The sequence below is a fragment of the Chinchilla lanigera genome, unplaced genomic scaffold (genome assembly GCF_000276665.1).
Source record: "Chinchilla lanigera isolate Chin_1 unplaced genomic scaffold, ChiLan1.0 scaffold00064, whole genome shotgun sequence".
In the NCBI taxonomy this organism is placed as follows: Eukaryota; Metazoa; Chordata; class Mammalia; order Rodentia; family Chinchillidae; genus Chinchilla; species Chinchilla lanigera.
The window spans coordinates 6,826,953-6,836,877 of record NW_004955465.1 but is presented as its reverse complement, the minus strand read 5'-3'; the positions used below and the strand labels follow the sequence as shown (position 1 = coordinate 6,836,877).

At 48.9% G+C, this 9,925-nt stretch overlaps 1 pseudogene; it reads right to left on the bottom strand.

Moving 5' to 3' along the window:
• Positions 1 to 692: 692 nt before the first annotated feature.
• Positions 693 to 9,925, bottom strand: part of LOC102021863 — a 60,394-nt pseudogene continuing 51,161 nt past the window's right edge.

Below are 9,925 nucleotides of genomic sequence, written 5' to 3'. Positions count from 1 at the left end.
TACATTGGATTGGGTTTTCTTTTCTTTTTTTCTTTCTTTCTTTCTTCTTTCTTTCTTTCTTTCTATTTTCTGAGCCAGGGTCTTGTTATGCAGCTCAGCCTGGACTGGAGCTCACTATATAGCCCAGGCTGGCCTTCAATTTGTGGTAATCCTACTGCCTCAGACTCCCGGCATTAGCTGGGATTACAGGCATGCCACCACCATGCCTCGCTGTATTAGGTACTTTATAAGTGATCCAGAGGTGATTTAAAGTCTATGGGAGGAGGCTGGTGTGTTCTATGTAAACACTACACCATTTTATAGAAGGGCTTGAGCGTCTTGGATTTTGGTACCCAGGGGGTGGGAGCGCAGGGTTCTGGAGCCCATCTCCTGTGATGACCGTAGGTGTTCATCAGAAAGAGTGCAGTGATTGTGCTATCTAACCCACCTTTCACCTCGCATAGTTACCGTTTGTGGTAAGGAAGCTTAAGACCTATTGTCTCAAGGAGTCTCAAGTAGGCAACACGGCCTTGTTAACTTCAGCCAGCACACTGTACATTAGGTTGCCAGCCCCGATTCATTTTGGGGCTCAAAGTTTGTTTCCTTCACCAACATCTCCCTAGAAAACTGGATATCCACATGCAAGTGAATGAAATTGGGCCCTCATCTTACACCAAACCCCAGCACTTATTTGAATTGTTGCGGGGGAGGTGTTTTTAGAAATGGGTGTTTTACTTTCCATCAACCTCATTTCCATTTTGCTGAAGTGTCTGCAGAGCAGCTCAAGACCACTCGGTGGTGGTTGCTCCCCACCCAGTGGCCTGTGCAGTGGGGGCCCAGACCCGTCTTCTGTGGCCGGCTGTGCACTCCGGTCATTGGTAGAGATCTACTGAATAGGCGCAGAGGGCACCCGTGTGCCTTCAGACCAGTGTGCAGCCTCCAGCTGAGCAGCAGTGGACTCGGGAGTTGGTGAGGTCCATTCGCCCCGAAGTTCCTCCTTGGTCACAGCCTTCTCAGCAGCTGCCTGCTCTTCCTTTTCAACCTCTGGATCCCTGTAGAAGCAGAGATCTGGCATGACTTCCCACAGGTGTTCATGGGAGATGGTGCCACGCATGCACAGCATGTCCTGGGCCAGCATCCACCACATCAGACCCACTGAGTGAGCTCCCTTATTGTTGCAGGGAATGGCAATGTCCACACAGCGCAGAGGAGAATCTGTGTTGCATAGAGCAGTGGTCGGCAGATTGACATAAGACGCCTCCGTGAGGGACTGGTGGTCTCCCTGGGGTCAGTAACCACCAGGAGACCTGGCTCTTGGAAGGCTACCTGGATCTGGTCAGCGAAGGTCCCACGAGTGAAGTGCCCAGTGATAGGAGTAGCCCAGTGGCAGCAGCAAACTTCAGCACAGCCCGCTGGCCGGTGTTCCTAGACAAGTTAGCATACGGAATGAGTTGTCATTGACCTGTGGGGAAGCAGAGAATGGGACAGGCTGGTCTTTTCAAGGTTGCTCCCACTACTGGAAGGAGACGGGGTGCAGCCCTGTGAACAATAGAGCAGGAAGGGCTGGATTGGGGGCCACAGTGTCAGAGCCAGGAGGGCACCACAGACAGCGCAGCCAGCCCATGCCCACCCCAAGCCAGTGCTTGCCCCTTGGGCAGGAGAGTAGCTCCGCTGCCTTCAGCCTCTGCCAGAATATTCTCAGGGACCCATGAGCCTTGCCCACTCTTCCCAGAAGCTGCCACCACTACTCTGTGCCTTCTGACCAGCTCACAGGTAAGCCCCAGGTGGAAAGCTCCTTAGGCATGGCTTTGGGAGCGTTGTACAGATTAGGCGCCTTTACGACCACCTAGGAATTCACAGTTAAGAATGGAATTACTGCCGGGCGTGGTGGTGCACACCTGTAATCCCAGCGCTCGGGAGGCTGAAGCAGGAGGATCCTTGCAAGTTCAAGGCCAGCCTGGGTTACAAAGTGACCTCAATGCCAGCCTGAATGGCATAGTGAGAACTTGTCTCAAAAATACTAAAAAAAAAAAAAAAAAAAAAAAGGAATTCTCTTTCCTGGGAATCAGGTCCCAAAAGCACACATCCTACACTGCCCATCTGGTTTATATACACAGTCCACCTGCACCTGCCCCCTGTGGCCTTGGCCAGTCCGTATCCTCCTGCTCTCACAGCTGAGGCCCACAGATCCCTCCCTGAGAGTACAAGCAGCCTCACTGTCCAGGATCAGAGGCCCAACCTAGTCCAGCAGGGAGGACTGTGGTGCCAGCCCACCCTCAGGCCTGTGGCTCCTCTCCCTCTGGCCTCATCTAGCACTGTTACCCCACCCAGCCACGGCCCTGAGTGCTGTCCATCCCCACACCTCCACCCTACATTTCAGTCCCAGAAGAGAAAAATCTCATCTTGTTCCCTTGTCTGACATTTCTGGAGTCTGTTTGGTATCCCAGGCCTTCTAGAATCCCCCAGAGCAGGGGCTCTGCTTTGCTTTTGTAGAAGTATAGTGCCTCCCGTGCCCACAGCTCTTCTACCTGCCCGTCTCAGCATGGCTTCCTGGGCCACATAGCAGACACTGCCCTCAGTGGCTTCCTATCATCTAGCCAGAGAGGACTGAGAGTTCACACCTTTGCCCATCTTCAGAGGAGGTCTAAGGATGGGTGACACACAGTGAGACTCTGGAGGAAGCAGAGTGGCAGGCAGGAAGGAGAGAAGACGCTAGCAAGGGCAGTAAGCAGAAGCTGTAGAGGAGGAAAAGGCTTGGCGCAGGCCACAGAAAGGGACTCACCATGGGGACAGAGTAGAAGCCAAGGTAGAGAGAGCTGATCACCATGATGCCATGAGCCGTGTCCCCACTGCCAGGGGAAACACCAGACCCTGAGCCCCGGATCTGCGTCCCTCCACAGGCCCCACCTCCTGTGGCAACTCCTCCTCTGTTCCACAATCGATAGATACATGCCACCTACACACCCTTCAGTCCTTGCAGCACCCGTGCTGCTGTCTCACCCCTGCATGTCCTTCCCACCCTCATCCTTTGCCCCTGCAATCTCAGGGCTCCTGTCCCTCACACCGTCCTGTTGTGTTCAAGCCCTCTGACAGTCACCTCTACTCCATCAGAGCAAATTCTCAAACTCTGTCTCTCACTACATCCCTCTTTACTTTAGCACAAAATTCTAGTTCCCTTGGGGTCATCACCATCACTCAGAGGCCAGCAACTTCTTCCAGCTGTGGAGGAGAAAGAGGGAATGCACCACCTTGAGTTCGCCCAACAGTCGCCTCTCCTCTTGGGCTATACGTCTCCCCCTGGACTTCGTCAGTAAAAGGCATGTGGAGGGACAGTCCACTCTGGCTCCTGTGGACCTTATTTTTCTTCGAGGAGGCTGTGGCCAGGATGAGTGTCACCTGAGAACTTGTTCAAGATCCAAATTCTCCAGCCCCAACGCAGACCTCCTGGATCTGAATCTCTGGGTCTAGGGCGCACTCAAGTTTGGGGACCACTGTCCTGTATGTGCCTTCAGAAGGCTGCTGGGGGCAAAAGATGGTCTCTGTGCTTGGAGTAGGAGCACGGGCTCCATCTCTTACTGCAGTGTGGGTGGGGCAAAACAACATGATGGGCAGCAAATGTGAAGTGGCTCAAAGAATCGCAGAACATTGCTTCCCTGCGCGGCTCCCAATGCTCATCCATGTGAGTTTAACCATGGACAAAGCTCTCCACTGGATTAATGGTCCTCCTTCCAATTATCTTCCTAGCCTACTTGCTTTGCCAGTTCCACAACATAGTGGTCCATGCCTGCACTCTGGCACCTGTCAGTGGGACCCCTCATCTCTGGAGGTTAGAAAGCCCCTCTGAGGGAGGTGGGCGGTGCGCAAAGGTTACTGGGCAGCTCCGGTCAGAGTTCATTGCTGTTGGGTAAACAAAGGAGGATTCTTCAAGGAATGAGCCGGCTCCTTGAAACAATAGATCAAAGGGGAGCCCCAGTAAGCACAGGGAGGCCAAAGAAGAAGAAAGGGTTGGTTCAGTCCCAGCTGGGAAACACCTGCCCTAGGACTGGAAACCCGAGGGGACCTTTTTCCTTCAGTGGCACATACGCTGGGAGGAGCTGCCACCCCGACCCAAAGCAGAAGGCAGACGAGACCAGAAGAACACAAATGCTTGTCAAGGAAGCACAGAAGAAGTCCCATAGGCTGGACCCCAAAGGAATCCGGAAGTCATTGCTCTCAGAGTTGCTGAAAGTTGTGTGGACAATTGTAGCCCTTTGTCACACATTCACACCTGTAGTTTGTAGGTGTTTCTGAATCCTAGAAGCCAGCCTTGAAAATAAGGCATTGCCCTATACTTACCCTCCAGTCATTTGCCCCTTACATGTGTTGTCCATGGCTACCCTGTCCTAGGAGTCTGAGAGATACAAGTCATGACTCAGTCCCTGACCTTGGAGAGCACAAGGGCTAGAGAGGGAGAGAATAAACCAAGTAGATTATAAACGGATGTCTATGATTTTAAAAGACACAGAAAGAAGCGGGTAAAATGTAGATAGCCAACATCATGGAACACAGGATCCAGCCACAAGGCCAGGAGGTTAAGGCAAAGTTTATGGTCTCAAGACCCCAAAAGTTCCATGGGATAAAATCAGGAACTCACAGGGACTTCTACCTTGTGAAATGTAGTGGATACCTTTCACCCTCTTTTCCTCATTCCCCACACAGTTTACTGGACTGAACCTAGGAAATCTAAGACCACTGGAAATAATCATGGGGTGAGGGAAAGTCCGTGTAGGGTGGATGGTAAAAGGACCAGCTGTGTTTGATCATTGTTGAGGCTGTGTTGGGTACAGGACAGTTTATTGTGCTATGCACTCTACTACACTGTTAGCGGTGTGTGTGTAATTTCCCATATAAAAGGTTGACAATGGATGCTTCTCAAGTGTTTCCTCAACCCACCATGATGCTCCTGTCCCAGTCATCCCACACCCCACCCAGACTTTCTCTGTCATGCTTAGATCCTCAGCTGATCACTGAGCGGAATGCTCCTCCTCTCTAGTGCCTGGAGCCAAAAGCAGGTTTTCCCAGTCTTACATGACCCTGGCGCCCAAGAGCCTGAGGGTATCCAGCTGGAGCCGGGATCTGGAGGATGCTGCACAGCCAGTGAGCTACTGGTTCCTGAGGGTCTGAGACACAAGCTCACTCATCCATGCCCCAGGCCAAGTCCCCGAATGTGAGCAGCAGCTTTATTCCCACTCCCCAAAAGTGGAAAGAGACAGAGACTCTAACAGAGTCTGGAGAGTCATACAAGGTGACCTACCATCCTGGTTTGCCTGGACTATCCTCACGCTCACGATGAAAGACCCACATCTCAGGAAACCCCTGAGTTCCGGGCAAACTCAGGAACTAGGTGTCACTCCCAGGAAAGTACATAGCTCCAAAACAGTTCTGGTGACCACATGATTTAGAGAGTGGAGTCTGTGGGTGGGGACATGGCTGCAAGTTCAGGGAAACCTCTAGTCCCAGCACAGCAGAAAGGGGTTTTAATAGTAACATTGTTCCATTTCCCAGGTTCCTGGTGGTGTGTATCCCCGGCCTACCTGGACCTGTACAGCCTACAGGCCCAGGAACACTCCTGATCCTGCCCATCTTGCCTTGCTTCCCTGTAAGACTGCACGAGAACAAGACAGCTCATCTGCCCTTGCTCCCCACCTTTGCAATGATGAAACGCCACTCTGCCTTTCACCCTTTTCCTTTCCTAGCACCGAGGAGGCTGCCTACCCCCGGGCTCCACTCCTGCATTAGGAAGTTCCCCTGCATTGGTCGCTCACCTGACTCCAAGCCTGAGCCTTTACCTTATTGCTCATATAGTTCACACCCAGGTTTCTTCGCGAGCCAAACACCTTGTATGTCTGAAAACACACTCCTAGAACATGTGGAGTATGTTTTTAAGTAGTGTAGGGAGGAAGTTTCCAAATTTGATTGTTTCCACGAATAATTTGCTATAAAAGGTTGAAAAACAGAAGGTGCACAACCACTTGGTTGCTTCACGGGTGAGCAGGGGGCTATTTAGCCATCCCCACTTTTGCATAATAACCCTTTTATTTCATCAGCATTCAATGTGCCTTTCCTCACAAAATCAACTCATTTTTACCTACCTGGTTTAAGAAATTGTGTTTAGTTTTATGCCTGAAATCAGCTCCAGAGAGCCATCCACGTGGCTAAAAAAGCTTATCTTTTGCATTTGCATTTGCTTGCTGTTACATTAATGATGATTTCCTGGCCAGAGAAGACTGGGCAATGGTATTCTTTATAAACACTATTTCACAAGAAGCAGCAGATGGGGGGAAAATGTTAAACTAGAATTACTTTTCAGAACCCTCACTGGTCATTCTTGAGCCATCTTTCACCTCTCAAAACTTTTTCTCGTCTATAAAACAAAGCATTTGGACAAAATTACCACCATGGCCTTCTTTCTGCTCCCAAATGCTGTGATCTTTCCAATTTACTACATTCTCCCACCGTCATCAGTTATTTCCAAAGCTCAGTTACCAGGAACTGAGTGTATGCTGAAAACAAAGTAAGCTAATGAGTCAAACACGTCAATTTTTATTTATTTTTATTTTTGGGGTACCAGGAATGGAACTCAGGACCTCACAACCGCCAGAAACACATCAATTTTTAAAATACAAAGGATAAATATATGTATTTCAGGGAAGAAACATAATTGGCTGATAAGAAAAGATATTCAACCTCGCTAGCAATCAGAAAAATAAAAATTAAAGTGAGATGCCGTCTTTGCACTATCAAGTTGGTAAGAATGTAAAGGATTAGCACCATCAGCTGTTAGCACAGATGTAGAAAAACAGGAGCATAACGCCACAGCCTTTTTAAGGACAGCCTCATATTATCTATCAAAATGCAAAAGTTTAGTACCCTTTGGCCTAGGTCTATGAATCTATATCACAGAATATTCATACATATTATATCACTATATGCAGTTTTTAAAAAACATTTGGAGAGACACCCATTGTCTTTCTATAAGAGAGTTGGTTTGGGTATGCTTCATCAGAAGATTGATGAAAGGCATTAACCTCCCCTTAGGAACCTACGTACAGGGCTTCAGGATGAAAAAAAGTTGAGGTTAGCTCTTGTCTCAGACGTGAACTATAATTTCCACTTGGCAACAGCCACTTGGAATTAGCAGCTTCCTTCTTTCTTGCACCAACCGGGCCCAAAGATCACATTTAAGGTGGAAATTCATCTCCACCTTCCTGCCAGTCTTCAAAAGGGGAGACAGAAACTGGGAGGAAATCGGGCATGCAAAAAGAGAAAGCCCCGGAAAAGACAGTCACTGCTCAGAGCTGAGAATTTCTTTCCTGTCTACAAGGCATATGTGGGAATCAGCTTGAGAAACAGAAACGCCAGACAATTAGAAAAGGCCCAGAGTCTCCCCTACAGGTAACCTCCATCTTCCCTTCAGTGTTTCTGAGGGTCAAGTGAGCCACAGGAGAGAGGAGAACGGGAAAGAAATCCGGGTCAGCTGGAGCCCAGGCAAGCCAGGCAGAAAACCAGCTCATTAGGATGTGGAAGTTATTCCACCTTCAAGTTCACACGGACCCAGGCTTTTCAGAGGGGGCGCTCCCTTATGAACGCAGTCGAGGAACTTCAGGGAAAGCCCAGAGTTCTGAGAAAAAACACTTCCAAAGGAGAGGTGAGAGGCTCAGAGAGTTTTCGAGACAGCAGGCACTTGTCACACAAAGCATAAACTTTGAACTCCAAACACATTAAAAATTAACTAGAAGACAAAGTTGGGTTGAGCCTATTCTCTTTCTAGTTGGGGAGATGTATTCTCCTGAGTTCCTCAACATACTGCTCTCTGTGTAAGTCACGTGGAAGACAGTCCATCTAAAAGCAAGTAGAAAAGATTTCTATGGAAATAAACGACATTAAATACACACACACAGACTCAGCCAGGGCCAATTCCATATCAGCGACTAAAAGCCTCCTTTAACATCCTGGACATTTGGACATTACCTCCCACAGCCCCATGTTTTTACAGCCACTGTCTCATTTCTACTCTTGATGTCCCAGCCACAGAAACTGTCCCCACTGTCTAACTAGAAAGAGTAAAATGCCAAAAGCCAAACTGACTTGCTGAAGGTCACAGCATCCTACACGCCAGGTCTGTAAGCAGAGTACGCGAAAAACACCCTGTGAGTCTCTGGGGCCAGGACTGTTGACGTGAAAATCATATTTGAACATTTCCCTGACCGTTGTGTTCACAGTTCGCCTCCAAACCACATTGCAATAGAATTATCACTATGGTTCAGAAACGTTTTGTGGTGGAGAACGACTCCACAGGCCTCTTCACCCATCCCAACTGGTTTGCCCAGACTCCTAGCTCGACAGGTGGGAGGAAGCGAGAATCTGGGAATGAGGACTTGCTAACGTTGCCAACGCAAAGCAGAATCTAATCATCACCCTAGCAAACTGTCCCAACCTGGGTGTTTGATTAATCCCCATTCTGGGCAGAACTCAGCACCTTTGTCCTCGATGTAAACAGCAACCAGCTAAGACCTTTTCTCAACGTCCCCTCAAGACGATTGCTCATTCAGCCCTACAGGGCCACACAGGATATGGTTCCAGTTCTTTGTCCCAGTTGTCCTGAACTGACACTAGTCATGGAATGTTCCATTCGCTCCCCTCTGGGCCTTGGCCTATGCCGTGTTCCCATCCAGAAAGCTCTGCATGGCTCTGTCGTCTGCACCATCAGTACCTGGTTCACTGCCCCTCATCTCTCATGTCACTTCTCCCAGGAAGCCCTCTGACTCTCACATTTATATCCTGTTTCTCTTCCATCACAGAATCTTAAAATGACCCTGCATAAGTAATTACCTGTTAGCTTGCCTGTATCCCGCATTTAAACCATAACAACCACGAGGGCAGAGCCCTGATTGGTCTTTGCCATTGTATCTCTAGTATCCAGCTTAATGCCTCTTGTGAATAAATGATCAAATTAATATTTGAAATCAACAAACGCAATGGCATGATCTTACCATGATGGCAGATTCTGTGGCACGACACCAAAGTGAGAAAGACCCAGAAGTTATGCCCTATGCCTTCCTAGGATCGTAACCATGGTGATATGTATCTAGTTTTTTACATACAGACTTTAAGAAAAGCACAAGTCCTTGATGGGTAATGTTTGAGGCGGGACCCATATCCTGGAGCAGGTTACAACTAGAACTAGGATGTCCTCCTCCTTGCTTCTAGTGCTGTTTCTGGAAAATGGGACTTAGACATGGCCTTTAAACTGCTCCTTCATGAGAACAAATTAATACACAAGAACACTCTATGGACCACAAGGCAGGACCCAGCCTGCCATCATAAGCAACCAAGAGCCATGGATTCCAAAAGCTAATCCGAAATAGGACAAAAGTAGAGAAGGGAGAGATGCTTTCTTTTTCTTTGCAGCTGCCCTTTCCAAGAAAGAACTGAAAGTAACATACAGCTTCCTCCCCTTCCGTACAAAGGGGCGAGATCCTGAGCCCTTCTAAATGGGCCCCACCCCACCCCACCCCATCCATTGGCCTGGTCTGCTTGTCAGAGCTGCTCCAGGGATGTGCAGCATCAGCACCGCCTGAGAACTTGCTAGAAATGCAAATTCTCGGCCCCACCCCGGAGCCCACCACCCCACCTGTGTTTTATCAAGCCTCCAGGTGATTTTGGTACAGCTGGTATTTGAAAGCACTGCCTAGCCCTTTATCTTCACAGCACTTATTGAGAGCTGAGTCATCTTGTTTATTTATTTAAACATCTTGTTTGGTTCTTGTCCTCCCTCACTGGAGGGAGGATTTCGACTGCATAAAACGTAAAACTGTGAAACCTAAGACCGGGTAGCTCAAGGCTCTGCGCCTTTCAGGGCTCAGTAAACATCTGTCAAATCAACAAACAAATCTTCCTATATTTG